The 14,173-nt window shown below is 44.5% G+C and overlaps 1 protein-coding gene across 4 annotated transcripts in view; it reads left to right on the top strand.

Moving 5' to 3' along the window:
* The window catches only part of LOC134207863 (calcium/calmodulin-dependent protein kinase type II alpha chain), a 186,871-nt gene that overhangs the window by 100,064 nt on the left and 72,634 nt on the right, over nucleotides 1-14,173 (top strand). For 2 of the 4 annotated variants that reach the window (XM_062683818.1, XM_062683817.1), the window contains exon 1: nucleotides 9,275-9,750. The exons of 1 other annotated variant lie outside the window; for it this stretch is intronic. The gene's annotated coding sequence lies outside the window, so the exon portion shown is untranslated. Of the gene's footprint in view, nucleotides 1-9,274; nucleotides 9,804-14,173 lie in introns of those variants that run through there. One more of the 4 variants, XM_062683814.1, reaches the window with a different exon arrangement.

Below are 14,173 nucleotides of genomic sequence, written 5' to 3'. Positions count from 1 at the left end.
GAGGAATTCCTGGAGGAACTTCCGGAGGAACTTCCGCAGGAACTTCCGGAGGAACTTCCGCAGGAACTTCCGGAGGAACTTCCGCAGGAACTTCCGGAGGAACTTCCGCAGGAACTTCCGGAGGAACTTCCGCAGGAACTTCCGGAGGAACTTCCGCAGGAACTTCCGGAGGAACTTCCGCAGGAACTTCCGGAGGAACTTCCGCAGGAACTTCCGGAGGAACTTCCGCAGGAACTTCCGGAGGAACTTCCGCAGGAACTTCCGGAGGAACTTCCGCAGGAACTTCCGGAGGAACTTCCGCAGGAACTTCCGGAGGAACTTCCGCAGGAACTTCCGGAGGAACTTCAGGAACCTCCGGAGGAACTTCCGCAGGAACTTCCGGAGGAACTTCCGCAGGAACTTCCGGAGGAACTTCCGCAGGAACTTCCGGAGGAACTTCCGGAGGAACTTCCGCAGGAACTTCCGGAGGAACTTCCGCAGGAACTTCCGGAGGAACTTCCGCAGGAACTTCCGGAGGAACTTCCGCAGGAACTTCCGGAGGAACTTCCAGGAACTTCGGAGGAACTTCCGCAGGAACTTCCGGAGGAACTTCCGCAGGAACTTCCGGAGGAACTGCAGGAACTTCCGGAGGAACTTCCGCAGGAACTTCCGGAGGAACTTCCGCAGGAACTTCCGGAGGAACTTCCGCAGGAACTTCCGAAGGAACTTCCGCAGGAACTTCCGGAGGAACTTTCGGAGGAACTTCCGCAGGAACTTCCGAGGAACTTCCTGAAGGAACTTCGGAGGAACGAAGGAACTTCCGAAGGAACTTCCGAAGGCACTTCCGTGGGAACTTCCCGAAGGAACTTCCGGAGGAACTGAAGAAACTTCCGGAGGAACTTCGAAGGAACTTCCGGAGGAACTGGAAGGAACTTCGGAGGAACTTCCGCAGGAACTTCCGGAGGAACTTCCTGAAGGAACTTCCGGAGGAACTTCCAGAAGGAACTTCGGAGGAACTTCCCAGGAACTTGGAGGAACTTCCCGAAGGAACTTCCAGAGGAACTTCGAAGGAACTTCCGGAGGAACTTCGAAGGAACTTCCGGAGGAACTTCCCGAAGGAACTCCGGAGGAACTTCCCGAAGGAACTTCGGAGGAACTTCGGAAGGAACTGGAGGAACTTCCAGAAGGAACTTCCGGAGGAACTTCCTGAAGGAACTTGAAGGAACTTCCGAGGAACTTCCAAGGAACTCGGAGGAACTTCCGAAGGAACTTCCGGAGGAACTTCCCGAAGGAACTTCCGGAGGAACTTCCCGAAGGAACTTCCGGAGGAACTTCCCGAAGGAACTTCCGGAGGAACTTCCCGAAGGAACTTCCGGAGGAACTTCCCGAAGGAACTTCCGGAGGAACTTCCCGAAGGAACTTCCGGAGGAACTTCCCGAAGGAACTTCCGGAGGAACTTCCGGAGGAACTTCCGGAGGAACTTCCGAAGGAACTTCCGGAGGAACTTCCCGAAGGAACTTCCGGAGGAACTTCCCGAAGGAACTTCCGGAGGAACTTCCCGAAGGAACTTCCCGAATGAACTTCCGGAGGAACTTCCCGAAGGAACTTCCGGAGGAACTTCCCGGAAGAACTTCCGGAGGAACTTCCCGGAAGAACTTCCGGAGGAACTTCCCGGAAGAACTTCCGGAGGAACTTCCCGGAAGAACTACCGAAGAAACTTCCGAAGGAACTTCCTAAGGAACTTCCGAAGGAACTTCCGCAGGAACTTCCGAAGGAACTTCCGCAGGAACTTCCGAAGGAACTTCCGCAGGAACTTCCGAAGGAACTTCCGCAGGAACTTCCGAAGGAACTTCCGCAGGAACTTCCGAAGGAACTTCCGCAGGAACTTCCGAAGGAACTTCCGCAGGAACTTCCGAAGGAACTTCCGCAGGAACTTCCGAAGGAACTTCCGAAGGAACTTCCGCAGGAACTTCCGAAGGAACTTCCGCAGGAACTTCCGAAGGAACTTCCGCAGGAACTTCCGAAGGAACTTCCGCAGGAACTTCCGAAGGAACTTCCGCAGGAACTTCCGAAGGAACTTCCGCAGGAACTTCCGCAGGAACTTCCGGAGAAACTTCCGCAGAAACTTCCGAAGAAACTTCCGCAGGAACTTCCGAAGGAACTTGCGAAGGAACTTCCGCACGAACTTCCGGAGGAACTTCCGAAGGAACTTCCGCAGGAACTTCCGAAGGAACTTCCGCAGGAACTTCCGAAGGAACTTCCGCAGGAACTTCCGAAGGAACTTCCGCAGGAACTTCCGAAGGAACTTCCGCAGGAACTTCCGAAGGAACTTCCGGAGGAACTTCCGAAGGAACTTCCGGAGGAACTTCCGAAGGAACTTCCGGAGGAACTTCCGAAGGAACTTCCGCACGAACTTCCGGAGGAACTTCCAGGAACTTCGAAGGAACTTCCGGAGAACTTCCGGAGGAACTTCGGAGGAACTTCCGGAGGAACTTCCGAAGGAACTTCCGGAGGAACTTCGAAGGAACTTCCGGAGGAACTTCCGAAGGAACTTCCGGAGGAACTTCGAAGGAACTTCGGAGGAACTTCCGAAGGAACTTCCGGAGGAACTTCCGAAGGAACTTCCGGAGGAACTTCGAAGGAACTTCCGGAGGAACTTCCGAAGGAACTTCCGGAGGAACTTCCGAAGGAACTTCCGTAGGAACTTCCGAGGGAACTTCCGTAGGAACTTCCGAAGGAACTTCCGAAGGATCTTCGATAGGACCTTCCGAAGGAACTTCCGAAGGAACTTCCGAAGCAACTTCCGAAGGAACTTCCGTAGGAACTCCCGTAGGAACTTCCGGAGGAACTTCCAAAGGAACTTCCGGAGGAACTTCCAAAGGAACTTCCGGAGGAACTTCCAAAGGAACTTCCGGAGGAACTTCCAAAGGAACTTCCGGAGGAACTTCCAAAGGAACTTCCGGAGGAACTTCCGTAGGAACTTCCGTAGGAACTTCCGGAGGAACTTCCGTAGGAACTTCCGGAGGAACTTCCGTAGGAACTTCTGGAGGAACTTCCGTAGGAACTTCCTCCGTAGGAACTTCCGTAGGAACTTCCGAAGGAACTTCGGAGGAACTTCGAAGGAACTTCTGGAGGAATTTCCGTATGAACTTCTGAAGGAACTTCCGGAGGAACCTCCGGAGGAACTTCCGAAGGAATTTCCGGAGGAACTTCCGAAGGAACATCCGGAGAAACTTCCGAAGGAACTTCCGGAGGAACTACCGAAGGAACTTCCGGAGGAACTACCGAAGGAACTTCCGGAGGAACTTTCGAAGAAACTTTTAAAGAACCTCCGGAGGAACTTCGGAAGGAACTTCCGGAGGAACTTCAGAAGGAACTTCAGAAGGAAATTCCGGAGGAACTATCGAAGAAACTTCCGGAGGAACTTCTTAAGGAACTTCCGGAAGAATTTCCGGAGGAACTTCCGAAGGAACTTCCGGAGAAACTTCCGAAGGCACTTTCGGAGAAACTTCTGAAGGAACTTCCGGAGAAACTTCTGAAGGCACTTCGGAGGAACTTCCGAAGGAACTTCCGGAGGAACTTCCGAAGGAACTTCCGGAGGAACTTCGAAGGAACTTCGGAGGAACTTCCGAAGGAACTTCCGGAGGAACTTCCGAAGGAACTTCCGGAGGAACTTCGAAGGAACTTCCGGAGGTACTTCCTCAGGAAATTCCGGAGGAACTTCCGAAGGAACTTCCGGAGGAACTTCGAAGGAACTTCCGGAGGAACTTCCGAAGGAACTTGGGGGGAACTTCCGAAGGAACTTCCGAAGGAACCTCGAAGGGAACTTCCGAAGGAACTTCCAAGGGAACTTTCGGAGGACCTTCCGGAGGAACTTCCGAGGGAACTTCCGGAGGAACTTCCGAAGGAACTCCGGAGGAACTTCCGGAGGAACTTCCGGAGGAACTTCCGGAGGAACTTCCGGAGGAACTTCCGAAGGAACTTCCGGAGGAACTTCCGAAGGAACTTCCGGAGGAACTTCCGAAGGAACTTCCGGAGGAATTCCTGGAGGAACTTCCGGAGGAATTCCCGGAGGAACTTCCGGAGGAATTCCCGGAGGAACTTCCGGAGGAATTCCTGGAAAAACTTTCGGAGGAATTCGGAGGAACTTCCGGAGGAATTCGGAGGAACTTCCGGAGGAATTCCCGGAGGAACTTCCGGAGGAATTCAGGAGGAACTTCCGGAGGAACTTCGGAGGAATTTCCGGAGGAATTCGGAGGAACTTCCAGAGGAACTTCCGGAGGAATTCCCGGAGGAACTTCGGAGGAACTTCCGGAGGAACTTCGGAGGAACTTCGGAGGAACTTCCGGAGGAACTTCCGGAGGAACTTCCGGAGGAACTTCCGGAGGAACTTCCGGAGGAACTTCCGGAGGAACTTCTGAAGGAACTCCCGAAGGAACTCCCGAAGGAACTCCCGAAGGAACTTCCGGAGGCAGATCCTTTTTGAGGTTTAGGGTCATTTGACCGAATGCTGTTTGGCCGAAAGAGTCATTTGGCCAAACGCCATTTGGCCGAATAGTTTAAATACGTTTTTCATTAAGTGTGTGAAGTAAGAAGTGAGTAGTGAGGGGTAGGAAGTGTTTGTAGTGGGAAGCAAGAAGTGAGAAGTGACAAACGAGAAAGCGAGTAGTAAGCAATACGAAGCAAGATATTTTCTGAATGAAGAATAAACAAAGAAGAATGCAAGTAGAAGGAAAAAGGAAGAACAATCAAGGAAGAAAAGGAAGAAAGAAGCAGGAAGAAGGAAAAAGGAAGAAGGAAGAAGGAAGAAGAAAGGAGGAAGATGGATGAAGGCAGAAGGAAGAAAGAAAAAAGAAGAAGGAAGAAGGAATATAGAAGAAGGAAGAAAGAAGAAAGAAGAAGGAAGAAAGAAGAAGGAAGAATAAAGAAGGAAGAATAGAGGAGGAAGAATAGAGAAGGAAGAAAGAAGAAGGAAAGTGGTAGAAAAAAGAAAGAAGAAAGAAAGAAGGAATGAGGAAGAAGGAAGAAAGGGGAAGAAAGAATGAAGAAAAAGATAGAAGAAGGGAAAAGGAAGATGGTAGCGGGAGGAAGCAAGAAGGAAGAAGGAAGAAGAAAGAAGACAAAATAAAGAAGGAAGGAAGAAGAAGAAGGCAGAAGGAAGATGAAAGACAAAATTAAGAAGAAGGAAGAAGCAAGATAGATGAAGGACGAAAAAGAAAGAAGAAAAAACTAAGAAGAAGGAAGATGAATTAAGAAAGAATAATCAAGAAGGAAGGAGGGAGAAGGAAAAAAGGAAACAAGAAACGGTGAGAAGGAAGAAGAAAGGAGGAAAAAGACATAAGAAAGAAGGAAGAGGCATGGAATATGAAGGAAGAAGGTCGAAGGAAGAATGAAAAAGTTCTCTGCTCTCAGTTCTCCGTTCCCAGTTCACTTTTCTCTTCCTATTTTCACTTCACACTTCCTACTTTTCATTACTCACTTCTCATTTCTCACTCTTCACTACTCGTAATCTGAGGATTTTTTTTTAACTATTCGGCCAAACGACTCATTCAACTAAATGGCGTTCGGCCAAACGGCATTCGGCCAAACGGCCTGACATCCTTTTTGATGTTATCACATAAGTAGTTTTGTATCCAGTTCTATATTTCACTTCATTTTATAAAGTATTTTGTAAAGTTTATATTTTCTGCTAAAAATTAGGTTTCTGCGTCTTCTAGAACTTCACAGAAAAAAATATGAAAATTAATAAGCGCGTAAGAAATAAAGACGTGGAAAATTACCCTTTTCTGAGCGTACATGGTTCTTTTCCGACAAGTTCGACCTAAATGTATACACTTTCTATAGCATTATGTCAATTGCTATAGCATAAGACATATGAAAAGTGGTATAATGCAATAGAAATTGCATACATTCAGGCGATAATATCGTTTAAATTTACACTCTTTTTGGCGTTCCCTTTATGTGCATTACTTTCGTGTAAATTTTTTTAAACTTTTTCTATCTGTGTTGACAAAATGTGACTGACACAAGTGGGCTTTTCCCATAATATATTACTTACCCACAATCGCATATTTGTCCTGAATATGAAATCCAGCAACGATGGGACTAATATTCGATCATAGGCAGTAAAATCAGATGAAAGAGATAATTAAATACAAATACAAATCTGTGCAAGCGTAACTCATTCAATACTTAGTTGATCGGATAGGTAAACTCCAGGGTGCTTTGGAGAACCTGGGTCGTTCTACGTATATAAAAAGGTAAATTTAATTTAAATAAATTCTGCTAAAAAGGGTTTTCTCGGACTAGATGTTGAGACATTTTTGTTATATCTTTGGTAAGATGTTTATATTGAGACATAGTATTTTAGGACATTTGACCTTTTACAGCCCAGAATACATATTCTGTAGGAATGAGCCCGTTTTACACGTTATGGAAATGGTCTAATGCTCTCTGAGTAGTTAAGGGGATGTGGATAAAAAATAAAGATAAAATCAATGCCAATAATTCCCAAATTTACAGTTTGTTAGACAGACCCATTCATCGCTCTTTTAAAAAATTGTATAGATAACTAGTTGAACCTGCCAGATCTCGCTCGGGTTTTATTCTCGATTTGTCAATCATTTAGTTGATTGAAGCGTCGCACTCTAGATCGATTTCAGTTCGAGCTTGATGGCTTTCTTCGAAACTCATGAAACTATTGCATTTTGTCAATTATTTTCCTACTTTCCTCGTCACATGAGCATGAGCATGAGCATGATTGACCGCCCACGGTTGCTACTCCGTTATTGCCAGGTCAGCTGTAATTACACAGAGAACCAACAGATGAAGTTTGGGACTAACATCATCTTCAATGTGTAAGAACTGGTGACCCAAAAATAAGCAATACCAGCGCCGGCCGTGTCCGAATGCAGGTCAATTAAGGAATGGGTAGGAAAATGTTGACGTGATACTCGCTTTGATAGAAGCCGACGAGTCATCTGCACTTCCACGAGAAATCACTGGGATGTTGGATATATGGGGTAGGTATTGTGGCAGGGTTCGTTTTGGTAAACGGTATGCCGTGTATAGCGTGTAGTTTGATGAATTCAAAACATAATCGAACGAACACTAATTATTTCAATTACCGACCGCACTAAGCAGAACAAAATTGTCGATGACCAGCCGATCTCTCTGCTAACCGCACAAAGCAGAACAACTTTTTCGATGACCGACCGATCGTTCTGCTTACTGTCGCGAACTGAATCTTCACTTTCTAATTAATTAACTCACCCGCACAAAGCAGAACTATATTTCGATGATCGGGCGATCGTTCTGCTAACCGTACAAAGCAGAACAAATTATGTGATGACCGGCCGACTGTTCTGCCTACTAAATAAATCACGACTGTACGTGACCTATCAATGCTGTACATTTGTCTTTCAAGCAACAAACAAATATGATCTACTTTTTTTCACCCAATTCCGACAGAAAATTTGATACTCCTAAATAAACGTCTCTGAGGCATGTTTTCAAATACAGCATTGCGATTAATTAAATCTATTCACATATCGACCGCACAAGCAGATAAAAAGCTTCTGATTCTCGCGAATAATCTGCATATCTAATAAAAACGCACTCTGATCTATTTTCTTACCGACCTAATAACTACTAGCATTTCTACCACTCTTCAATGAATCAGCTATGTTTTAGGTTTTAATGTATTTTCTACTAACAAAATGGAAAGCGAGGTAGATAGTTGACAAAAGAGATATATTTGAAATAGGCATTGAGAAGAAAGATTTGAATATAGTCAAAATAGAATGCAAGCAAAGGCCAGAATAAACATATATGTATTGTGAAATTTACCTTCGTAAATCGGATTTGTCTTACTCCAATTCATCTTCAATAATCCACTACATTCCGGCACTATATTTTTCTCGAATTGGGAAATATCATGTGAAGGTAACTGTTTACAGAATGCAAAAACAGAATACACAACTTGGGTAAAAATGGATTTAAAATTACTACCAGGCCAATCGTTTTATATTAGTTTTAAATTGCGGTAATTACTTATAGTTTAAGTTCGCTTTTTGTGCAGAAGGTTATTTAGCAATGGATATTAAGTTTTGAAGGGAACTGACAGTGACACAGAAGTTGTACATGGATGGAACGCTTAAAGATACGAGTTTTGATAAATATTCATTGGAACAGGAGTAAGGTTTTGTTAAGACTTGATTTAGTTAACCGTCACTACTCGATATTTGTGCTAGAGTGTTAAGCACTCATATTAGACCTACATTAGGAAAAAGACAAGCCATGGATTCAACCCAAGATTTGTTGTAGCTCATTAACCGTCTGGAGCTTTTTACTAAGGAAACAGACGGCTGAAAGCAATAGATACACTTAGATAGTGATGAATTTTAAGTTATTATAAAACGCATTATTAGAGATAAAAACACATAATAGATAGAAAAATATTAAAGAACTGGTTTGACCTCACCGAAATCGTTCCGTGATGCGATGATAATCGTTGATTTATAAGTTTTCCAAGAATCGATAAAGGTACTCCATTTGTGATCGTTGTTACACCTAAACGACCCAGGCGCAAATTTAAAAAACCACCATGGCACCAAGGACACCATCGAAGTCTTGAATCCATAAGCAGAAACGAAAATTCCGAACCTAATTCCCGATATCTGGTTTCCGGGTAGAAGCATGTCTGGACACAACGGGATTCAATCTTGGATTCAATGCAGTATTCAGTTTTGAATTGAACCATCACAATCACTTCCCAATCCTCGTATAATATAACTATTATTTTACAATGATGAATAAGATGGAAACGACAAAATTGACAGCACAAATTTTTCACGTCCGATTCTTGGCTCAGCATACTACGATCCCCTATTTTCCTACTTTCCTCGTCACATCACTGAAACGGTCATCCCGTTTGTGAGTTATTTTGCCTCAAAGGAAATGCAAACTCATTTTTATATATGGAGATTTGATATATTTGCTCAACTTGTGTTGTCCGATTCGCTCAATGTGAACTCTTTAGCATAACTACACATAATCTCCATTTCTAATATTTTTGAAATTTGAATTTGAACTCACTTCGGAAAATTATGTGCATGAACCCCAAATATTTGAGATCTATTTTGGTTTATGAAATTACATTAAATTTTAATGTTTCACAAACGTTCGCAGACTTTGCCTCACCCTACTGAACATTCTGTTCTCTACAGCCGAGCTATAATACTGAGAAGCTGTGCTAAAATAATTGCCAACCAAACTACTCTCGCCAGTTTATCACCAGCTCTAGTCAGTGACGAGCACGGCTGCGGTGAGCACCACACGTTGAAAACAGTCCGTTCCCCGCGAAGTAGCAAAGCGGTAGTCGACATTCTGCTGCGCTGTGCATTAAGGCTATAATAGAAAACCAGTACTCCTTTCGGTTTCCCAACCTCAACCCGAGAGCATCCGTTCCGTCGTTGACGTTGTCGCGTTGCGAATCGCGAAAAGAATCCATTTTACGGTTCGATAGATCGCGGCAGATGCTTTTTGTGTTGCCTGGATGTCCGTGAACGTATGAATCGCTGCCGACAAGTGATGCCGTTGTTGGGCCCGTGAAAATTCGAACCAGCATGCGTTTGGTCTCACGGAAATCGATTTTCAGTGCGTCGTCGTCGTCAACTTCGTCGTATAGTGCGTCCTGTGGAAACAAATCAATTTCAGCAGTGCATGCCTGATAACCAGTGGCTCCATCATCGGCAGTGATATTCAGTCAGTGTGAGTGTCGGTGGTTGGTGGTGTGCGGGGTGATATTCGAAACAGAAACAAAAGTTAGTTTTAAGGGGAAGCTCAGTGGCGCGGCCGATAAAATGCACCTTGGCGCGCTTCCCGATTTTTAGAATTTTTAGGAAAGGAATTTCAAAATTCTAAACAAATCACCTTCTTTGTTAGATCCTAAGGCTAATTTACGTTGAAAAATATTTTAGATATATGAAAATTTGGGAAAACTGGACTCTCGACAAAATGGAAATTTTGACCGAAAAAAGTATCCCCGGACCGACTAGTTTTATGTTTGCACAACATTCTCGGCCAGATATACCAAATTTCCCGATGAAATTTTATGTCCGTTGCATTCTGCTACTCACAACGATTCGATTGGTATATAAATTTTACCATATTCCATGGAAAATGTCGAAATTAGAAGCATTTTCCTGAAAGATTGTTGAAAATTTTCATCTCTCACCGCTGATCAACAACAGCGAACGATGACCTTGGACAGATGCGAACGGGAGAAAACAAAAAGATAAAAGAATTAGATTTGCTTTATTGAAGTGATTTAGATTTTACACGAAATGATGATAACAATCATGTTGTTCACTAGGACGACGTTCAAGTAGAGCAGCGTGTTCGTGGCTATTCTGTTGGACTATTTTTTGCGAGCTACGAAAGAACTTCGGAGTGTTACGTTTTATTGCGTACCATATAGGAGATGAAGCAGAGCAGCGTGCTGGCGACTATCAATTGGGTTGGTTTTTGTATTCTATCTGCGCGCCAAGAGTTCGCATTTTACGCATTGACAATTCAATTAGATTTCATGTTCGCAAAATACACTGCGGCGGAAGTGAAGCAAAGCAGCGTGGTTGCGACTATTCGATTGGGTTGGTTTTTGTATTCTATCTGCGCGCCAAGAGTTCGCGTTTTAGGCATTGACAATTCAATTAGATTTCATGTTCGCAAAGTACACTGCGGCGGAAGTGAAGCAGAGCAGCGTGGTTGCGACTATTCAATTGGGTTGGTTTTGTATTCTATCTGCGCGCCAAGAGTTCGCATTTTACGCATTGACTATTCAATTAGATTTCATGTTCGCAAAGTACACTGCGGCGGAAGTAAAGCAAAGCAGCGGGGTGGGGACTATTCAATTGGGTTGGTTTTGTATTCTATCTGCGCGCCAAGAGTTCGCATTTTAGGCATTGACAATTCACCTAGATTGCAGGTTCGCCAAGTACACTGCGGCGGAAGTGAAGCAGAGCAGCGTGGCTGCGACTATTCAATTGGGTTAGTTTTTGTATTCTATCTGCGCGCCAAGAGTTCGCATTTTAGGCATTGACAATTCAATTAGATTTCATGTTCGCAAAGTACACTGCGGCGGAAGTGAAGCAAAGCAGCGTGGTTGCGACTAGTCAATTGGGTTGGTTTTGTATTCTGTCTGCGCGCCAAGACTTCGCGTTTCACGCATTGACAGTTTCAATTAGATTAGATTTCATGTTCAAACTACGACGAAAGTAAAGCAGAGCAGCGTCCTTGCGACTATTCAAATGTGATATTTTTTGTACTCTATCTGCGCACCAAGAGTTCGCGTTTCACGCATTGACAATTCAATTAGATTTTATGTTCGCAAAGTACACTGCGGCGGAAGTGAAGCAAAGCAGCGTGGTTGCGACTATTCAATTGGGTTGGTTTTTGTATTCTATCTGCGCGCCAAGAGTTCGCGTTTTAGGCATTGACAATTCAATTAGATTTCATGTTCGCAAAGTACACTGCTGCGGAAGTGAAACAAAGCAGCGTGGTTGCGACTATTCAATTGGGTTGGTTTTGTATTCTATCTGCGCGCCAAGAGTTCGCATTTTACGCATTGACAATTCAATTAGATTTCATGTTCGCAAAGTACACTGCGGCGGAAGTAAAGCAAAGCAGCGTGGTTGCGACTATTCAATTGGATTGGTTTTTGTATTCTATCTGCGCGCCAAGAGTTCGCATTTTAGGCATTGACAATTCAATTAGATTTCATGTTCGCAAAGTACACTGCGGCGGAAGTGAAGCAGAGCAGCGTGGCTGCGACTATTCAATTGGGTTAGTTTTTGTATTCTATCTGCGCGCCAAGAGTTCGCATTTTAGGCATTGACAATTCAATTAGATTTCATGTTCGCAAAGTACACTGCGGCGGAAGTGAAGCAAAGCAGCGTGGTTGCGACTATTCAATTGGGTTGGTTTTGTATTCTATCTGCGCGCCAAGAGTTCGCGTTGTAGGCATTGACAATTCAATTAGATTTCATGTTCGCAAAGTACACTGCGGCGGAAGTGAAGCAGAGCAGCGTGGCTGCGACTATTCAATTGGGTTAGTTTTTGTAATCTATCTGCGCACCAAGAGTTCGCATTTTACGCATTGACAATTCAATTAGATTTCATGTTCGCAAAGTACACTGCGGCGGAAGTGAAGCAGAGCAGCGTGGCTGCGACTATTCAATTGGGTTAGTTTTTGTAATCTATCTGCGCACCAAGAGTTCGCATTTTACGCAAAGACAATTCAATTAGATTTTATGTTCGCAAAGTACACTGCGGCGGAAGTGAAGCAAAGCAGCGTGGTTGCGACTATTCAATTGGGTTGGTTTTTTAGTCTATCTGCGCGCCAATAGTTTGCGTTTTAGGCATTGACAATTCAATTAGATTTCATGTTCGCAAAGTACACTGCTGCGGAAGTGAAACAAAGCAGCGTGGTTGCGACTATTCAATTGGGTTAGTTTTTGTATTCTATCTGCGCGCCAAGAGTTCGCGTTTTAGGCATTGACAATTCAATTAGATTTCATGTTCGCAAAGTACACTGCGGCGGAAGTGAAGCAGAGCAGCGTGGCTGCGACTATTCAATTGGGTTTGGTTTTGTATTCTATCTGCGCGCCAAGAGTTCGCATTTTACGCATTGACAATTCAATAAGATTTCATGTTCGCAAAGTACACTGCGGCGGAAGTGAAGCAGAGCAGCGTGGCTGCGACTATTCAATTGGGTTAGTTTTTGTATTCTATCTGCGCGCCAAGAGTTCGCATTTTACGCATTGACAATTCAATTAGATTTCATGTTCGCAAAGTACACTGCGGCGGAAGTGAAGCAGAGCAGCGTGGCTGCGACTATTCAATTGGGTTAGTTTTTGTATTCTATCTGCGCACCAAGAGTTCGCATTTTACGCATTGACAATTCAATTAGATTTCATGTTCGCAAAGTACACTGCGGCGGAAGTGAAGCAAAGCAGCGTGGTTGCGACTATTCAATTGGGTTGGTTTTTGTATTCTAAGTATCTGCGCGCCAAGAGTTCGCGTTTTAGGCATTGACAATTCAATTAGATTTCATGTTCGCAAAGTACACTGCGGCGGAAGTGAAGCAGAGCAGCGTGGCTGCGACTATTCAATTGGGTTTGGTTTTGTATTCTATCTGCGCGCCAAGAGTTCGCATTTTACGCATTGACAATTCAATAAGATTTCATGTTCGCAAAGTACACTGCGGCGGAAGTGAAGCAGAGCAGCGTGGCTGCGACTATTCAATTGGGTTAGTTTTGTATTCTATCTGCGCGCCAAGAGTTCGCATTTTACGCATTGACAATTCAATTAGATTTCATGTTCGCAAAGTACACTGCGGCGGAAGTGAAGCAGAGCAGCGTGGCTGCGACTATTCAATTGGGTTAGTTTTTGTAATCTATCTGCGCGCCAAGAGTTCGCATTTTACGCATTGACAATTCAATTAGATTTCATGTTCGCAAAATACACTGCGGCGGAAGTGAAGCAAAGCAGCGTGGTTGCGACTATTCGATTGGGTTGGTTTTTGTATTCTATCTGCGCGCCAAGAGTTCGCGTTTTAGGCATTGACAATTCAATTAGATTTCACTGCGGCGGAAGTGAAGCAGAGCAGCGTGGCTGCCACTATTCAATTGGGTTAGTTTTTGTATTCTATCTGCGCGCCAAGAGTTCGCATTTTACGCATTGACAATTCAATTAGATTTCATGTTCGCAAAGTACACTGCGGCGGAAGTGAAGCAGAGCAGCGTGGCTGCGACTATTCAATTGGGTTAGTTTTTGTATTCTATCTGCGCGCCAAGAGTTCGCATTTTACGCATTGACAATTCAATTAGATTTCATGTTCGCAAAGTACACTGCGGCGGAAGTGAAGCAGAGCAGCGTGGCTGCGACTATTCAATTGGGTTAGTTTTTGTATTCTATCTGCGCACCAAGAGTTCGCATTTTAGGCATTGACAATTCAATTAGATTTCATGTTCGCAAAGTACACTGCGGCGGAAGTGAAGCAAAGCAGCGTGGTTGCGACTATTCAATTGGGTTGGTTTTTGTATTCTATCTGCGCGCCAAGAGTTCGCGTTTTACGCATTGACAATTCAATTAGATTTCATGTTCGCAAAGTACACTGCGGCGGAAGTGAAGC

This window comes from Armigeres subalbatus, chromosome 1 (genome assembly GCF_024139115.2).
Source record: "Armigeres subalbatus isolate Guangzhou_Male chromosome 1, GZ_Asu_2, whole genome shotgun sequence".
Taxonomy (NCBI): domain Eukaryota; kingdom Metazoa; phylum Arthropoda; class Insecta; order Diptera; family Culicidae; genus Armigeres; species Armigeres subalbatus.
The sequence above is the reverse complement of the archived record's forward strand: the minus strand, read 5'-3'. Positions and strand labels throughout refer to the sequence as shown.